Genomic DNA, 20,684 nt, shown 5'->3' with positions numbered 1-20,684 from the left:
GTGCGCACTGATTGGTCAGCATGCCCATTGTAAATCAGACTTATACTAATGGAAAAAGGTCGCCCGGACTTTTTCCATTAGTATAAGTCTTTTCTTTTTTTTTTTTTGTTTTTTTAGACAGCAACGGAGAATGGATGAGCTCCATTGCTGTAATCTCGCTATGTTAAATGGGTTTAACATAGCGATATAGCTTAAAAAAAGCAACGGAGATCTTCCTTTCTCCATTGCTTCCACACGCAGCTCTGATGTAATCCGTAAGCATACGCATGCGCAGTACATGAGAACTGCCACAGAATACCAGACAGCTGCAGAAGGGCAGCACGTCGGCATTATACAATGCCATTATTTAAGAAAAGTAAGTATTTTGTTTCTTAAATAATGTCATTGTATAATAGCAATAACCCCTTTCTGGGTGTGGGTAATGCTGGATTTACCCATGGTTGTCTTTGTTTGGCCACTCGTGCTTCGCCCTCGTGACCAAACCACACCAACCGTGGGTAAATCCAGCATTACCCACACGCAGGCATGGGTTATTGCTTAATTAATCATTCGTAGATTCATATTTGTTTAGCTTCTCTGTAGCTTACTGAACGTTGTAAAAATTCTCATTAACTTTATAAAGATTCTTTTTAATTTCTATTAGATTATTAGAGGTCATACTACAGAAAGGTATATTATTCCAAACTTTGGTGAAGTAAATTTGAATGAAAAACTCCTCCTCTTACAAGAATTAACTAGTAGGAGCAGGACCTCTACCTGTTTTCACCCTCAGTGGAATATACAGTTCTAAATAATAAAGTTCTAGAACTTAGCAAGTGATGTAGTATAGCAGGATAAAGTCCTGATTATGGTCCTGATGAGCAGAGTTTGATTAGCAGCTTGAATGTCTGAGGTGCTAGCAGGGGTGGATGGATTTGCCCATCCTGGGTGTGTGTGTGCGTGTGTGTGTGTGTGTGTGTGTGTGTGTGTGTGTGTGTGTGTGTGTGTGTGTGTGTGCACGTGCGCGCACTTGCATGCGTGCACATGGGAGCATCTTGCTGTTAATCGATAGCAAAGGCTGAGGATGCAAAAACAGGATCTGTCTTAGTTCATTCCCTCCAATGGAGCTCTTGAAGTTTGCACTGTAAACCAAAAAGTACTCGAACAAAAGTGTAGACAAGCACAAACACCAGTCTCAAGTCACGAACCTTCTTTTAATATTATTCCCAGTTGTAAAAACGATAATGCAGTTAAAAAACAGTGACAGTTTAAGCGCTTTCATCCTGGTGCATCCCGAGCTTCATCAGAACATAAAGATAGTGATTACTAACCATTTTTATATCATTCAAAGCAATTCCAACCAATGGTTTAATCTCATGCATATAAATTAAGCTGATGTCATGATTAAAATTCTTTACTCATCCATAAGTTCATCCTCACTAGTCAGTGACTGTTAAACTTGTAATGTGTGTATTAAAATTATACAATCAATTCTACAAAGTAAACCATACAAAATTAATTCTTTTGAACTGCACATTCTTGTGTAAAAATAATGAATATGTTAAAAAACATATGAATCACCATATAATTTAGCTGCCCTCAACTTCAGGACACTATTTATACTCAAATGGTCATTTAAACCTGTTTTTTTTTAGTTGCATCTAATTTTAGCTGCCAGTATGATTCTTTATATTCTAAGCGGGCCTCCCACAGACCATCCCTAGCATCTTGTTTTATTTGTTCTAGGACAAAAAACTTAAAATTACTGTCTACACATTCTCTCTGGTGTTTATATAACACATTAGTGTCTTTTATTCATGGTAACCTTGTACATGTGTTCATATATACGCCTTCTAAAGGCCTCTCAGTCTTGCCAATGTAAAAACTATAACATATTTGACAAATACTAATGTAAATCACCCCTTTGCTATTGCAATTAAAATGTTCCTTAGCCCTCATCGTAAACTTCCTAGAAGGAATATTAATACTGTCTTGTTCCAAAATATGACTACATTGTTGGCAGAACCCACATTATTGGGAGAGATAATATATATTTGAAACATCATGGAAGGAAAACATTTCATTATATACCAGATTTTTAGATGACATTTACATGTTTTGGAGGGATACGGATGTGCAACTTGTTCAGTTTCTGGAGTACATTGGTACTACAACCCCTTTTTTGAAATTTACTTGGCATACTTCCACAGAAGAAATAAATTATTTAGACGTGACAATATACAAAAGCCTTGGGGAGAACAAATTTCACTCCAAGATTTACCAGAAACCCACACATTCTAATGCATATCTACATTATGAGACTGAAGACCCACACAATCAAAAGAAGGGCATTGTTAAGGGGCAATTGATTAGGGCCTCGAGAATGTGTAGCGAGGATTCGATTTTCTTGGAAGAGATGAATTTAATGAAACAATTTTTTAGTGAGCGAGGTTACCCTAGAGCTCTGGTTAACCAATTATATGACAGTAATATTTTGGAACAAGACTATTAATATTCCTTCTAGGAAGTTTAAGATGAGGGCTAAGGAGCATTGTAATTGCAATAAGAAAGGGGTGGTTTACATTAGTATTTGTCAAATATGTTATAGTTTTTACATAGGCAAGACTGAGAGGCCTTTGAGAAGGCGTATATATGAACATGTACAAGGTTACCATGAAAAAAGATACTAATGTGTTATATAAACACCAGAGAGAATGTGTAGACAGTAATTTTAAGTTTATTGTCCTAGAACAAATAAAACAAGATGCTAGGGGTGGTCTATGAGAGGTCCACTTAGAATATAAAGAATTATACTGGCAGCTAAAATTAGATGCAACTAAAAAAACAGGTTTAAATGATCATTTGAGTATAAATAGCGTCCTGAAGTTGAGGGGCAGCTAAATTATAGGGTGATTAGTATTTTTTTTAACATATTCATTATTTTTAGACAAGAATGTGCAGTTCAAAATAATTAATTTTGTATGGTTTACTTTACAGAATTGATTGTATAATTTTAATGCACACATTACAAGTTTAACAGTCACTGACTAATGAGAATGAACTTATGGATGAGTACAGAATTTTAATCATGACTTCAGCTTAATTAATATGCATAAGTTTAAACCACTGGGTGGAATTGCTTTGAATGATATCAAAATGGATAGTAATCACTATCTTTATGTTCTGATGAAGCTCGGGATGTACCTGGGTGAAAGCACTTAAATGAAACTGTTTTTTAACTGCATTATCGTTTTTACAACTGTGAATAATATTAAAAGAAGGTTCGTGACTTGAGAGTGGTGTTTGTGCTTGTCTACCATTTGCACTGTAACTTCCAATGGGCAGAGCTTTCACTTTTTGATAGAATCAAATCATATCCTCACATTTATTTTATTTATTTATTTTTTATTTTACCTTTGTTTACAGGTAACGTCCAACTGGACACATGTCCATTTTCAGCGGAGGTCTGGGGAGAAAAGCTCCACATAAAGCAAACAAAGACATTCAGAGTTATCTTGTATAAGTAGCCTAGCAACAGGTAGTTTACATAAAGTTAGTTTACATATATACAGATTACATGCAAGTATTACACATTCAGAAGTCTTTAGTCTTTATGAATATTACATTTGTAAGATTATATGATACATAGAATTACAAAGATTGACACTAGTTGTGAAGGTCCATGAGATTTGAGCTTAATTACAACATTCCTAAGTTTAAGCATCAGAACATTATAACACCTTGTTAGCCTAGGAGAAAGAGGTATAGCAACATTATGTGAGAACTACAACAACATTACATTTTATTATAACACAATGCTTTACCTAGGAAATAAGGAGAACTTGGATAAGATGGTTCTGAGTTACCTTGTATATTAAATACATCAGTTTGAGTACTGTTTACTTTGAATGGGCATAAATAATAACTAGGACTAGAGGTTACAGTAAGTGTCGATGATGCTATTGTTAGAAATTGAGGTTAATCAGGCACAGAACAAGGGCACAGCCATTTGTTTGATAACTGTTTTTTTTAGGGTTGTTTTAAAGTGGACAGGAGATGTAGCAGATGTAATATTGTCTGGCAGTGCATTCCAGCTTTTACCAATATAATTTGAGAAGTGGGAGTCCCATGCTTGACTTTTGCTTACACTGATTTTTATACGGTGTTTGCTAGCGGATCTTAATGTTCTATTAGTGGCATAGGGCTGAAGTAAAGTTTGTAGGGCAGGTGTTTTTTCAGGTTTACATGGTATTTTGTGGGCCACAGTTAACTGATTATAATGAAGGAGGTGTGAGAGCTCTAGCCAGTTCAGTTGTTTGAGAGCCACACAATGGTGGTCTCTAGCAGGTAAGTGAAGCAAACCTGGCAATTTTACTGTAGCAAGATTCAAGTTTTGCAAGCTCAGATTTTTTTAGGTTTGTGAGTATGGGGGCTGCATATAGCAGAGTAGAGATTAGGTCAGACTGGGCAATGGTAGCTTTAGTATTTTGAGTGAAGTACTTATATAGGGTTCCCATTTTTTTGTGTACTTTTTTAACTGTTTGTGAAATATGAATGTCGAATTTTAAGTTGCTGTCAATTTTGACACCTAAGAGTTTGGTATGTGGAATTGGAGAGATAATGGTATTGCTTAGTGGTGTAATGTTAACGGTATTAGAGGTTAAGGTTGATTTAGTGGGCTGGAAAATCATAAGTTTTGTTTTTTTGGGATTTAATATTAGTTGGGTGTTAGTAAGCCAGGTTTCAACTGTTAAGAAGGATTGTTGAGTTAAGGTCTGTAGTTCCTGTATTGTGGGAGCGGCACATATTACTGTCGAATTATCTGCATATTGGATGAGAGAGGCTTGAGGGGTTGAGGTGCGAAGGTTGTTTGTAAATAAGGAAAAGAGTAATGGACCTAAGACTGAGCCTTGGGGGACACCTTTTGTCACAGGTAGTAATGGTGATAAGGTCTGCAGTGGACCTAAAATCGAGCCTTGGGGGGCACCTTGTGTCACAGGTAGTAATGGTGAGAAGGGCTGCAGTGGACCTAAGATTGAACCTTGGGGGACACCTTGTGTCACAGGTAGTAATGGTGATAAGGTTTGCAGTGGACCTAAGATCGAGCCTTGGGGGACACCTTGTGTCATAGGTAGTAATGGTGATAAGGTCTGCAGTGGACCTAAGATCGAGCCTTGGGGGACACCTTGTGTCACAGGTAGTAATGGTGATAAGGGCTGCAGTGGACTTAAGATTGAGCCTTAGGGGACACCTTGTGTCACAGGTAGTAATGGTGATAAGGTCTACAGTGGACCTAAGATCGAGCCTTGGGGACACCTTGTGTCACAGGTAGTAATGGTGATAAGGGCTGCAGTGGACCTAAGATCGAGCCTTGGGAGACACCTTGTGTCACAGGTAGTAATGGTAATAAGATCTGTTGCCAGGAGACTGCTTGCTGTCGTCCTATCAGGTAGTCCTGGAACCAGTCAAGAGTGTCTTGGCAAAACTTTAGTTTGGATAGTGGACTTAGTAACTTGCTATGGGAAACCATATCAAAGGCTTTTAATAGGTCAAGGAAGATAGAGGATGCGTAGTTGTCACTATTCCTATGTTAGTTGACAGTTGCCTGAGTTATTAGTGATATTTGGGGAGGGTGTCCTGACTTTGCCTGGTTGGAGTATATTATTTATGGCTGTCCAGAATCTCTGTAGATTATTGCGATGCTTAGTTTGTATTAGGCATAGTAATTAATCTTGTCTTTCTGGGTGTTTGTCACATTTCAAAGAAATGTTCCTACCTCTGGAACCACAGGGGTTACTAAAGAAGTTTAAATGGAAAACTCTTCATCAAAAACTATTTTTATGATGGTAGTATTCTTTAGGTTCTAGGTCTTAAACTAGATTTTATAAGTCACAGTAAACACAGTGACTATAAAGTTTGTAATATTTTGTAAATTGCTTACAATATCTTGTTACACGCACACTGTTGGCAGAATTTTGTTCGCCCAGGTGCCAGCATTCATACAAGGCTAAGCAGGTCTGTCTGTGCTACTTGGTTGTCAAGATATTTAGAAAAATATGAAATGCATGACAACATAAAGAAATGTTATATGAACTACAATTATTATATCCTTACCTGCACAAGGCAAAGGTCATATATCAATACAGTAGTGTTTGTCATTGTGTAAGATTTAAGATTAAATATTTTAATACTTTGCACATAGAATGGTTTTAGAATTAATAAAATCAATATCAGCAAGCAATATTTATGCCTACAGAAGTGAGTAGGATGTAACTGCAGAAAAACCTAGAGGCATCACTCAGCTGTAATGAGTTAAGAGAGGCAGAGACACTAGTCGAGTCATTGCAAAGGTGGGATGACATGCCAGCACATTCCACTGCAGATCCATGCCTGGATGACTATAGGTGCATGCAGAAGAGAGAAAGAGAGAAAGTCAGGACATAAAGAAAAAAATACTCAACAGAAATATGACATCTTGATTTTCACACCAGTCCTAAGTATGGGTCAGAATTAGTCCTGGGGGTGTGAGGATGGCATAATGGTTAAGGTATTTACATTGCAGACACAAGGTGCAGGGTTTGATTCTCACATGGGGTAATTGGCTAGGCTTAAAATGGTCCACACGGGCATTTAGCCTAGTACTAATCTATGAACCTATGAAAGAAAGGAGAGCCCAGCAAACCGGGTGAATAAGAAGTCCTGGAAAAAGCGGGTCTATATTATATGAACGAAAGTTCATATGAACGAATGCTCTAATGGGCGAAATGCCGGGCATCGAAATGCTTTTTCTGGGGTTGCAGTACAGTGAAGATAGGCATATTTGTCCTTTCCACACTGTAGTGTGATCTCGGAGCTGGAATATATATTTAGCGGCGGGTGTGGGGGGTGCAGCCCCCCGATAATATAACGTTCGATGTCTGGCATTTTTGCTCATTAGAGCGTTCGTTCATATGAACTTTTGCTCATATAACATAGACCTGAAAAAGCAAATGGTCATCTGTAGCAAGAGAAAAAAAATGTTCTAGAACGTCAGGATTTTTAGAAGCTTGGAAAACTTTATTTACATAATTCACCTATTTGGATACAATGCCCAAAAGAATAAAGTGATAATGACTAGAGTCTAACCTCACACATTTTATTCCTAGCTTATTTAATTCTTTGAGTTATTATTAGATTTCACAGACTTCATAGATATTCTAAGTCCACTTAGTGCTATGACTATTCATGCCTTGTCAGTATCCTCCCTCTTGCCACACCCCCTTTCTCCAGGATGATCATGCCAGTCAATCCTGTAGGAATATTGTGAGTACCCATACAGGCATCTAGGTTATGATTAAAGGAAGACAGTGAGATGCACTGCTTAACATGCAAGGGAAGTTTATTCTAGATGTTTTGGATATGTTGGATTACAAATCTGTCTCTCCATCATGTTGTATTTATCTTTTGGTGAATATTTAGGTTCTTGTTTCTAGTATTGGTGGTGATATTGGACTTAAGCATCCAGGTGTCTAATAGTGCAGTAAGTGAGACAGAGATCTCCTCTCAAAAGTGTGTAAGACACCAAAAAAAGGGATAGAGCTTACAGACTCCCTTTGTAGCTCTGGGACTTTAGACCTGTGATTTATTTTGGTAAGGAACCTTTAGGGTTAGTATATGTTTGATATATTTAGTGAGCTATGTCCTGAAAGGGGTGTTATAGTCGATAATTGGTGTAATCAATGCTGATTATAAGTTCATAGATTCACAGATTAATACTAGGCTAACTGCCCTTGTGGGCGATTTTAAACTTAGCTAATTACCCCATAATCCCTGTTACTTCTATAGACCTTGATGATATTCCTTTGCCAATTAGCTGTGCTAAATAAAAGGATTTCCTGACAACCACTGTCACATATAGTAAGATGAGAGGGAATTATAAGTCTAAGTTCCTAGGTCTCTGACTATATTTTCATTTTGTAGTAGTGTGCTGTCTATACAATATGATGATGAGAGACTGTCTCAAAAAATGATGATACTCCACTTTTTATCATTTAGTTTAAGCACTTTTTAGTACATCAAGAGTGTATTAGGGAGAGTCCACTCTAGATGTTTGGGTATCAGAAGGTGACTTAACAACAGCCGTCAGTTTGTAGTCATCTGCGAACATTTAGTCATAGGTCTTGGCTCTTTGCTTGGAGATCTGAGAAGTTAATGCCAGAAATTAGATGCCTCAGCACCAAGCCTTGAGGGATGCAGCTGGTCAATTTCATCCTTCCTGATGAGGCGTCAACTCACAATGTGTTGGTTTGGTCTTTCAGCTAAAGGTCGACTTTTAAAGTATTTAGCTTTGCATAATACCAGCATGGGGAACGACGGTGAAGATCTTGGACAAGACATGACACACTGTGAATACTGCACGGACACTGACTACAACCTCCATTATCCTATTGAATACATTTACCAGATTCAGTCAACAGGATTTCCCTTGAAAAGCCAAACTGTTGGGGTCAAGTTTAATAAGAGTTTTTATATCATAGTTTATAAGGTCACTCATAATATGTTCCTTGGCTCTGATTAGGCTTATAAGGCTGATAGGTCTGTTATTACCTGGGTCAGTAGTAAGCCAGTCTTCCGAAGTGACATCACCACTGAAGTGCACAAGTCATCAGGGACAAAAAAAAAAATAGCTAAATTTAGGTTAAGCAGTTTGAGTAGTGTGTTTGGGGGAGTAAGGGATTCAGATATTTCAGAGCTTTAGAGAGAAGCCTCAGGGATGAAATAGGCACTACATTTTTTTGCAAGGAAGCTGGCAATGTCTGTTTGGTCACAAGATGAGTTGTCATTTTGAATAAGTTTAGAACGATGTATGGTATTGTTTCTTAGTTTTCTAACATATTTACAGAAAGATTTATAATTATCTTTGGCAGTTTTTCAGAGGGCAACATAAATTCATGGGCTCCTTTAGTGGACCTGATAGTGTATTTCAATTTTTTTGTAAAATTTTTGATATTGTCCTTGAGAAAAAAAGGATGTGAGTTTACATTTGGATCTGCTGAATAATTTAAGGAGTTTCTTTCTTTTTTTACATAGTTTATTTATGAAGGTGGACTACTAGTGTGATTTGTTTTTGAAATTTTTCTTTAAACATAGTTCTGGCAAGGACTGCTAGCTCTATGCATTTCTCTAAATAGGTGCAGAGCTCATCTTATAGGTTCATAGGAAGTTACTAGGCTAGCAGTCATTGAGCCTTTACAACCTAAACAACGTAGGTGGGAAAAATAGAAGACACACAGTTCTTGGTTGGCAGTGTTTAATAAAATTGAGCGCTTTCTCCTGTATCAACAAGACTTCTTCAGAATACAAAAAATTAAAAAATCAAGCTATTTAAAAGTCTCTCTTCCCATCACATAACCTTAGTTAACAAATAAGCAAATAAACATATAAAAAAACCTGTGAAAAGTCATGCTTAAATAACAAAAACAATTTATTTTAATAAATCATCAGGGTTACACTAAATAAGAACACAATTTTAATACACTACTAATAGACATATTGTTATTAAACTCATTGAATTCAATCAAATCCTCCCATGGCCCACCACGAATATCTCTATGAACAATGTCCAAACCAAAAAATAAAAACTGGTGAGTAGGATATTCAGTAATATGCTTACACAGAGCATTGTTTACATTATTGTATCTAATATCCACAGTGTGTTCATATATCTGGTCCCTGAACCTCTGCTGCATTTTACCCACATAGAAAGAACAACATTCAGTGGATAAAGCAACATATATAACAGCCCTTGTTTTACAATTACAATAATGGCAGTAATGGAAGGACTTAAAATGATGACCACTAAAACAGACCCCATCAGCCTCATACACAAAGAACAAGCACAACACCTAAAAGTCACATTTTTCTTATTTGTGTGGGACACAGAGAAAGTATCATCACTTTACAAAAGCAGTTTAAGGGATGTTTCTCTTCTAAGTGCTAACTGGGGTACATCACCAATAATTTCTGTGTACTTCTCAAAACAAGAGACAAGTATCCAGTTTCTTTTTAGTACCTCAAATATTTCAGTGTGGTCTACTGTGTATTTTGTGACAAAAGAGGTGGTGAATTTAGATGTAACCCTTCTATTGGCAGCAAACATTTCCTTGGGACCTTCTTGTCACAAAATAGGGCAAAAAATACCCTTTTCCCTTTTGGACCTGACTTAGGATCATAGAAGGATACTAGGCTATCGGTATAGCCCTAGCCAAGAGTTTATCCCCAAAAAGAAATTATCAAGGCTGCACTTGAAGAGGGACAGTGAGGTGCTCTGATTGACGTGTATGGGAAGTCTATTCCAGAGATGGGACAGCTTCTCGGAGACAAACCTGTCACTCCAGCAAGTTTTGTTGATGTTGCATATTAGATTCAGGCCTTTTGAGCAGGTAATGCTTGAGGAGTTATACTTATGGATATGGAGCATCTCTAGTAGGGCGGGGTCCAAGATTCTCTTGTAGGCGAGACACAGATAACCCCTGGGCAATCTGTACGATACTGAATAGAGTGATAGTGATTTGAGCCTGTCCACATAGGACAGGTGTTGGAGGCCATGGATTCTCTTTGTGAGCTATTTCAGTGGCCTTTCCAATTGGTGCAGATGTTTGGAGAGGTACATACCAAACAGGGCATTATACTCAGTTATTGGTCTAATGAGGGAGGGTATAGAGTGGTAATAACCTCCTTTTTTCTGGATGCAATCCCTTTTCTTATGAGATGAACCAGGTAAAAGGTTTTTCTGCCCAGTGCCGCTACATGATGGTCAAATGTGAGGTTGTTATCAACCCAAGTGCCCAGGTCTCTCACCATAGGTTGTGTGCTTAGGGGTTTGCTGTTGATGTGGTAATCAGTAGGGGCCATGTTTTTGCTGAATGGTATGATGATACATTTTTTTGAATTTAGTTTCAGGCCATGACTTTGGCACCAGTCATTAGTTGCTGTGAGACCCTCTTGCACTATGTTAACATCATTTGGGGAGTCAATGACAGCACCCGACTTACAGTCATCTGCAAACTTGGTCAGTCACAGGCCTTTTGTGTTTGCCTGGACCTCTGAGAAGTAGATGCCAAACAGTAGGGGTTCCAGGACAGATCCCTGGGGAACTTCATCAAATATCTTAAGAACCAAGTCCAAGGGATACCCCCTAAGGGTAAACATATGTACAAGTTTGTCACATTAAAGAGAAAAAGTGTCATCTTCAGTAACCAACTTTGTTAGTCTAACTTCCTGACCTTTAACAAGCCCCCTCTTTTGAAAATCAGGATGACAACTACTATAATGCAATAAAATGTTCGAATATGTAGGTTTTGAAAATATATTACTAGTAAATCTAATCTTAATGTCATCCTTGCCAATAGTAACATCCAGATAACTAATAACAGTATGACTACAAACATGTATAAAATGTAAAAAGGAAGTACTGTTATGTAGAAACTCAATAAACCCATCAATACCTTCCTCTGGTGCTTGCCACAAAATGAAGATGTCATCCAAAAAACAGACAAATAATTTCCATGGGGAATTCATGTCACCAAAATATGGGAATAAGATCTTCCTTTCCCACTGAAGTGTAACAATGTTCACAAAAGTGGGGGCACAAGATGCACCCATCACAACACTGTTCTTTTGTAAAAAGTATTGTCCATCCAGAAAAACAAAATTGTTTCACAAAACCAACTCCAAAAGTGTGTGTAAAGTACTTATCTCATCATGACTTAAACTTATGCATTCACACATGAACTCATAAAACTATTCCAGTCCAACACAGCTGGGTATAACACTGAATGGATTAACAACATTCACAGTTTAAAAAAAAAATAAAATCATCAGAGAACTCTACATCCTTAAGCTTGTTGAGAAAATTCCATGAATCTCAACATAAATATTCAAACTGCTCAACAAATGGCTTCAGTTTAATATCCACATACTTCGCTAAAGGATGAATTTTGGATTTACTGGAGTCCACTATCGGCCTCATATGGGGGTCAGTTCTGCTTTGTGAATTTTAGACAGTCTTTAAAAGCCTAGCCATGTTAATCCTAAGTATCTCCATTTGATCTTTTTGGGTAGTTCACAGAACAAATGTATGCATAGAGCGGGTCTGGGATGAACACTAGCTACCCCTGTCCATGAGGGACATGGGTGCCACCCCAGGGGCAAATTTGCAGTTTCACATCCAGTTATCTAGGATGCATTTGAATAGGATCAGTGAGGAGCTCTGTTTTACATGAACAGGAAGTCTACTCCAGAGACGTGGCAGTCTCTGGGAAACATATCTGTTTCTCTAATATGTTCTGTTAATGTCAAAAGTTAGGTTGAAATCCCTCGAGTGAGTGACTCTTGTGCCATTTGACTTGCAGATGTTCATCATTTCCATTAGGGCAGGGTTGGAGATTGCCCTATAGGCCAGGCAGAAGTCACCTCTCAGCAGCCTATAAGATACAGAGTAAAGTAACAGGGCTTTCACCTTGTCCATGTAAGTTATGGTTTGGAGTCCCTGAATGTTCTTAGTGAGAAACCTCTGAGGTCTCTCCAGCTGCTGCAGGAATCTGGTGACATACATACAAAAAGGTGCATTATACTCTATTAGTAGTCTGATAAGGGTCTTGTACAGTGGAGTTATAAATTCCCTTGACCTGGATGTTATGCCCTTGCTTATGAGGTGCACCCAGGACCTCATCTGTGAAGCTTATTGTTGTATCAAAGTCAGGGTAGATACAGTTATACGTGAATTTTGATATTTCTTCATAGAGTATGTTGAGGTTGGCACATTTCTGGTCTTTAAATTAAATGTAATTTTTTTGTAAAGGTTTTTGGGAATTTAAAGGAGAAGGTTACAACTTTGTGGTCAGACTTCACTGGGGAATGAAATACCACAGGAGTAGTGCAAGAGGCAGCCATATTTGTAAGAATAAGGTCAAGAATGCTGGTAGATGTATTAATCAACAGCTCAAGATAATTTTTATTTATTACGTCTAGGAATTTCTGACCATGTCCTACATTAGAACTCTTTTAAGGTCCCAGTTTACTAAAGGGTAGTTATATTCACCAAAATATTTTGCTGATAGGGAGTTAATTTAGAACACTGTGTAATCCTATGTAGTTATCAAGAGACAAAGAAGTTGCTCTTTAACAAACTATAAGTTGCTAATTAATACTATTTTCAGTGATCTGTAGTTATGTGAGTTCAGTTTGTGGAGCCCTATGGATCTGCCTGGAGGTAATATGTTCCTTGGAAAATACAGAGATTCTACTATAGTTGCCATTAGACTTGAAGACATGAAGAATGCAAAATCTTCCCATCATCTATTCTTTTTCTAAATGTCTATTAGTATAATAACAAAACAAAACAAACTACTATATTCTAGCACAAGCCTCAACAGAGTTGAATATAGTCAAACCAAAACAGTAATACTTCTTGAATACAGTGGACAGAATCATAGTAACCCTATGTTATCATTTTTGGACTTTGTGTGCTATAGAATGATGTACAAAGCCCTTTCAGACTCATAAGCTACTAAGATAATAAAAAAAAATCCAGTAAGACCCCTTGTATGATATTACTGCATTGCATATAAACTGTATATCCCTGTCCTAAAGAGCACACCCCTCCAATTATGTGCCATTTAGTATGTCACCAGTGGAGTTTCTGCTGGTCCCAGCAGTGTAATTTTAGGGACAGCAGTGGTGGACTGCACAATGATGCTGCAGCGTCAAGCACTGCAATCCCTCTCCAAGTTGCCAGGTCTGTTTCTCGTGGTCTAAGTTAAAACACATAGAACTGAATGCATGAAAATACATTTTGGTAGAAAAAGTTATTGTTACCCTTATTCTGTTGATAAGAATATATTAGAGGAGGTGAACATTATGCATTTAGGAATAATGTTTGATAAAGATTTTGCTTTTTGTGCACACTTGGTGGAAATAATGAGGAAATGTTATGGGGTTATTAAGAAAATTTTTTGAGTGACATCAAGTAAAGACAAATATCAAAGATATTTTAATCCCCTTTTATAAATCTGTGGTAAGACCTATTATTAGATAGTGTGCCCCTGTGTGTACGTATACCAGTCACAGACAACAGATGGAGCTCAAAGGTACTATAGCAGAGAAATTAAAGGGCTGACAAATTTATGTTACAAAGCCAGACTAGAAAATACATCACTGTTTACAATACATTGTAGGTTAAAAAGAGGAAACCTCTCACTTATGTACAAATGCAATAGAGAATATGGACAGTGCAACTGATTGGGATGCTGTCATTAAGTACCATGAAAGAAATACTAAGAATAAAGACATTTGTTAAGGTATTGAATTAAGTCAGAATTAATGAGGAGAAGTTAACAAAGTAGAACAGGTAGGTGATGAAATGTCCTTCCGCTGGAAGTCTGAAATATGGCATCTCACCCGTTAACTAAAAGATGTTTATATGACTAGACAGGAGTTAGGGCATATGAACCCATAGTTACATCTAATTTACACTGAAACACTGCTGAGAAATATACTGATGCCAGGTTAACAAAAATCTCCATAATGGCAATGAAGTCACCTATGCTGTTGGCACACAAGCTACTAATCATTACTCTATCCTGCCCTGCACTTTGATTCTGGAGAGTTTCCAAAAATGTAAGCTCATATATCAACAACACCAGATCTCTCATTACCATAAGTGTGGAATGACCCAGCGTAGCCCACAAGTCTAATGTCTGCAGTTCAGGAATTATAGTTATTCATACTGGTGGCATGCAGTGCTACTCAGTAAAGCAGCTAATAAGTGCACAGCACACCCTAATAAGTAGTGATTGCAACTGCTTAGTAAGGCATGCTGTCAGTATCAGCTGCCTCACACGGCAGAGCTTTGTAGTATTGTCAGGCTACACAGACATACTTATCATTCCAAAGCAAAGAAGCTTCTGGAACACTAATAACTACCAAGCACTTTTATGCACCATTTAAGATCCAGGGAATCGGACTGTTTGCCCCCAAGAATCACAGTAGTCCCTGGCAAAGTAATGTACAAAAGGCATAAGATGCACTTCTACAAATGTTCTCCATGTACATGAACCAATCTACTTCTTAAAGCAAGGCATAGCTTTCTAAAGTGATTATTTATTATAAATGATACATTTGTGTTAACATTAAAACTTATGCCAGTTAATGTATTAAAATCTTTAAAAGAATTAATTTTCATACACTATAATTATCTGAAAAGCTCATTATGATATTGTACTTTAAAAAGTGTACAACAGCTGAACGAGCTAACTTTATTCTTAAATTATTTATGCAACAGTTATCAAACTCAACTGATGCATTCTGAAATTTTAATAAAACATCATTATTTGTAATAAGTCCTCCGGATTTACAGTCATTGGCAGTATGTTACCCAGCATTCATTCTTGATACCAAAAATACCATACCAGACATCCAAGATTGCTACACACTGACCAACAGCTTAATTTCAACTCTCCCAGTGTCAAAAAAAGAAACAGAGATAAGGGTCAGTAATTCTGCAAGTTTTAATAAATTTAGCTACTGGCTAGGAAGTACACTATCTGGATACCAGCAAAGAAGAAACTTAGTGAGCCTGAAAGAAAATAAACAAGAAATGATGAACAGAAAACACTGACTGGGAAGAATCCTGCAGCTGTCTAGCAAAAATCAGTTCAAGTTCCAGCTTTGATGTAAGACATGGCTTCCAGTAATCTAGAGGAAAAAATAAATTAAATGTGCTAAGAGATGATTAAAGTAAAGAAAAACACTGAAGGAGTATATCAACTCAAACACCAAAAGACTAGAAAAAAGAAGCTTAAAACAGCAACTCAGATGAACTGATAAAACTGTAAATATCAGAGGACAAATGAAGAAAAGGTTGGCTGAACATGAAACGATTCAAGAAGAGCTCATTCAAAAATGGTCACGTTAGAGAACAACAACTGCACTGGGTTTCCATAGCAAGATTTCTTAATGAAAAGGGCACATTGTATGAATGCCCAAATCTGGTCATGAGAAGGCAGCCAAAACCAGTGCTAGGAAAGCTGCAATCATACCAACAAGAGCAGCTGATCCTGATAAATCTATGGCGGAAGGGCAAAGTACAAAGAAATGGAGATAGCAGAGTGTATGTGAGAAAGGACATGCTTCTGGAGTGTTTCTTCCCGGGCCTCCACTGAAAACAGGATCTGTGGAACCTAGTTGGACTTTCCCGGTCAACAAATGTTAAATAAAAAATAAATAAAAAATAAAAAGGATAATTCACTTTGCACCAAGTAGAAGGGAAACAGATTTATCACAGCAATCAGTGAATACTGAGAGGCAGGTGTGAGATTCCTTTTTTTTTTCTGAATTATCAATGTCATTTTTAGATGTAGCCTAAGCTAAGGAAGAAATACAAGTGTCTCCAACAAAAAGTGAGTCATCAAACAGAAGGGGGCTCTGCTTCTCATTCTTCTGATAATAAAGCTTGTACAGAGATTTTTGCCACTGAAACATTTTCCAGTGTTTCAAAGTAAAAATGCTTGACAGACAGAAAAAAAAAAAACAAAAACAGGTGTTAACTATAAGAATTTAAATGCCTTGGAGTTGAGCAACAGTCTGGAGCTAGGAGATGCAGATGAACAGGAAGAAGTCCAGCAACACTGAAATTAGTGAATAAATGTAAGCTTATAAAGCATAAATCACATTTGTGAGATATGACTTTACAAGAAAATGTGGAAAAATTGGGACTTTTGTTGACTTTGTTAAACTTGTACGGGACTAAAATGCATTCATCCACCTTTATGTCATTAATGTTTGGAAGGACACTGAAGAGAAAGCAAAAAAAGTAACTATAAATAAAACATTTTTTTTAACAGTATTTGTACAAAACATCTCATGATATAAATTACATGTTATACAGTAAAGCATTTTCAGTTATTGCTGTAAGTGATAAAAATACTAAAGTAAACAGTCACTATGCAGTAAACCTGTCAAACAGTATCAGCGAACACCCCTGATGGCAATAAAACGTAAATGTAATCCAGTCAATGAATTGTAAAACAAACACCATTTATTGCCATAAGGCTTTATCAAACTCTTATAACAGTTAAAAACAGTTCAAAAACCTTTATAAAACATTCATTACGTTCTCATTGGTTAGAATGCATCACATGATGAAATTTCAAAGTAACTTTTCAATTTTAAAATATTCTTTCATTAATATATTATGCAAGCTAAACACTAAATCTATCAGTTATACATGGATTTTAAAACGTAATATCAATATATAAAAACGTAAAATGTATTATAAAATATCGGTATGCTTCTAAATACATTAAATGGATGAAAGGGTTGATAAATGGATCAGATAACAATAGCTATAGTCACAATGAAGTATAAGCATGTTGTAAAAAATAGTAAGAACAAACTCACATAACCTGTAAACTTAGTAATAGTACATATAACGTGTACCAGGTGGATTTAGATGACAGCAAATGTTCAGAACATTCTGTATGAACGTATATAGGCATCTGTCAATCTAACCTATAGCACTATAAAAGACAAAACGTCACACTTCTAAAAAGTTTAAACATCACATTGCTATCTCGGGGTGAGTGGCAAAATAAAATGTATTATGGAACATCAGTAAGTTTCTAAGTATACTGAATAGGTGAATGAATGATGAATAGACCAGACAAAATGGATATGGTCACATTGTAATATAAACACGTTGTAAAAATCAGTAAGAGCAAACATACATGACCTATAAATTTTGTAGTAGTACATATAACGTGTACGAGATAGACTTAGATGACAGCAAATGGTCAGAACATTGTGTATGAACATATAAGGATATCTGTCAATCAAACATATAACACTAAAAAAGACAAACTATTTTTTACAACATGCTTATACTTCATTGTGACTATATCTATTGTTATCTGATCCATTTACCAACCTTTCCATTCATTTAATATAATTAGAAGCACATCGATGTTTTATAATACATTTTATTTTGTGTTACGTTTTTTATATATTGATATACGTTTTAAATCCATGTATAACTGATAGATTATGTGTTCAGTATGCATAGTATATTATTAATGAATGAATATTTTAAAATTGATAGGTTATTTTGAAATTTCATCAAGTGATGCATTCTAACCAATGAGAACGTAATGAATGTTTTATAAAGGTTTTTGAACTGTTTTTAACTGTTATAAGAGTTTGATAAAGCCTTATGGCACGTTACTAATAAATGGTGTTTGTTTTACAATCATTGACTGGATTACATTATTGCCATCAGGGGTGTTCGCTGATACTGTTTGACATTTTATTCATTGATTTGCGAGGATCCCCGTCTCTGTTTGTGGCTGCCTGCACTTGGATTGCGATGCAGTAAACCTGTACTGTAAGGATGGGAGATGGAGTGTAAATGTGCACAGATTATAACATATGTAGACTTTTTTTCTTACATTTGCATAGGTGAATGTCTGGATTAAGCCCCATGACTTAATTTAATACAGTTTACATTCATTTAGCAGAAATGTATTCAGTCAATTCTCATTCAATGGAATGCACTTAAATGAATGTTCAGAATGTCGTACTGGTTAATACTGAATTGAATTTAAACAAACGGTGCATAGTATTCATTTATGGGAAGTCAACATTATCACACTGACCTACAAGACATGGTAATAAAATGGAACAAAATAATGAAGCACAGTGAATGGAGATCAGTCGACTTTAGGAAACTGAATGCTAAAACATTCAATAGGTATTACATTGTGAAGAAGTCGAAGAAAAAATGCTTTGTGTAGCAGTGTAATGTATGTATGTATGCAAAATGAGTTATGAATGTACGGTTTCCTTCCCAGTAATACTGGGAGTGTGTATCAAACAGTTGCTTCACAGAAAGGTAAAAAAATACTGTGCATTTACAGTCAGCAGTCTTATTTGGAGACGTTTAACAATATTAGGTGCTGTGTTAGGAAAGGAAAAGACAGGCTGAAAGGACATTGTATTACTGTAGTAGTTGCTGAAGGTGAAAAATTATAAAAGAGTTCACTTCACTTTCATGCACCGGATCCAGTCAACGTTGAGGTGAGTAAAGCTCGAGAAAGGATTAAAAGACGTGTTGAGCATTCCATTGAAGATCCAAGTAAAACAGTTTCTGAAGTTTTAGCAAGTACATCTACATGTGGTGTTAATAGTCAACCAACCTGTTCAGCACTTAGACAGTGGCTAGAATTAACATAAGAAGAAAAAGGAAATGTTTGCTGACATAAGGAGTTTAAGGGATTTGAAATCAGATATGCTTCCTATTAAAAATGGAAAATTCATAACTGACATACTGTAGTGAAAGAATCACTTTGTAATAGTGTAACTGTAACAACAGAAGGTAATATACTTATGTTGTGCTCTGTGCAGTTTATATATACTTATGTTGTGCTCTGTGCAGTTTATAGCTGTAGATGGTACTTTTCCTGTAAGTACAACTCAATGTAAGCAAGTACACAGCATACACTACAGTTTAGAAAGTGGATGCAATACAAAGATTGTGTCTATTGTTTACAGTGCAATGAAAAAGTATAGGAAATACCTACAAATGCATTGGCTTTGTCCATGTACAAACCCTGACTAACCCCCACTCAAACATAACTTATAAATGAGAACCTCATTACAAGAATAAAACTCTGATTCTCTAACTCTTTAAAATTTTGTGTATCACCCACCTACCGGAAAGATTTAAAGTCAACTTGGTTGACTTTTTCGAGACAGTCACCAAGGCCATTGATGAGGGAAAGGCAGTCCATATAGCCTACCTCGACCTGGCAAAGGCCTTCGACACAATACCCCACTCAGGTATCATCGAAAAACTCATCAGCTTGAATGTAAACCCATACATCACAAGATGGGTTGCAAACTGGCTAAGTGACAGAACCCACAGGGTCAGAGTTGCTGGAGCCATGTCAGACTCAAAGCCTGTCACAAGTGGTGTCCCACAGGGCTCAGTCCTGGGTCCACTCTTGTTCGGCATCTACTTTTCTGAAGTACAAGCAAACACAGGAGGGTTATGGCTGACAAAGTTTGCAGATGACTGCAAACTGGCGCCATAGTCGAAAACACATCTGACACAGATATCCTCCAGAAGGGCCTCACAGAAACAGATAACTGGTGCCAGAGCCATGGCCTGAAGTTAAGCCAAAAATGCATAGTCATACCCTTGGGAAAAACAAGGTTACCCCTAGCTACCATATAGGTGGCAATCCACTGAGCACAGAAAAGTCATCAGAGATCTGGGGACCCAGGTTGACAGTAGCTTTCGTTTGACACTCATGTTGCTAAAGTAGTTAGGAAAACCTTCTATATCACCCACCTGATCATGAAGGGATTCACATCTAGATCAAGGGAGGTCATCGTCCCCCTGTACTCATCACTCATTAGACCTATGATTGAGTACAATGCCCCGTTCGGAATGTATCTGACCAGACACCTGCTGCAGCTTGAAAGGCCCCAAAAGTTCCTCACCAAAAGGATAAAGGGTCTCAAAAATATGTCTTATGCTGCCCGACTGACAGAACTCCAGCTCTATTCAGTCTCATACCGCTTGCTCAGAGGTGACCTGTGCCTGACATATAAGGCCATGTCAAACCCAGATTTGATGAATATGCTTCACCTCAAAAAATCTAGATCCC

General features: G+C 36.9%; 1 protein-coding gene across 1 annotated transcript in view; it reads right to left on the bottom strand.

The window, feature by feature from the left end:
- Window positions 1–20,684, bottom strand: part of LOC122794922 (probable ATP-dependent RNA helicase DDX60) — a 2,165,155-nt gene that overhangs the window by 1,306,973 nt on the left and 837,498 nt on the right. The window lies entirely within an intron of this gene.

This window comes from Protopterus annectens, chromosome 2.part1 (genome assembly GCF_019279795.1).
Source record: "Protopterus annectens isolate FY-2018-M chromosome 2.part1, PAN1.0, whole genome shotgun sequence".
Classification (NCBI taxonomy): Eukaryota; Metazoa; Chordata; order Ceratodontiformes; family Protopteridae; genus Protopterus; species Protopterus annectens.
The sequence above is the reverse complement of the archived record's forward strand: the minus strand, read 5'-3'. Positions and strand labels throughout refer to the sequence as shown.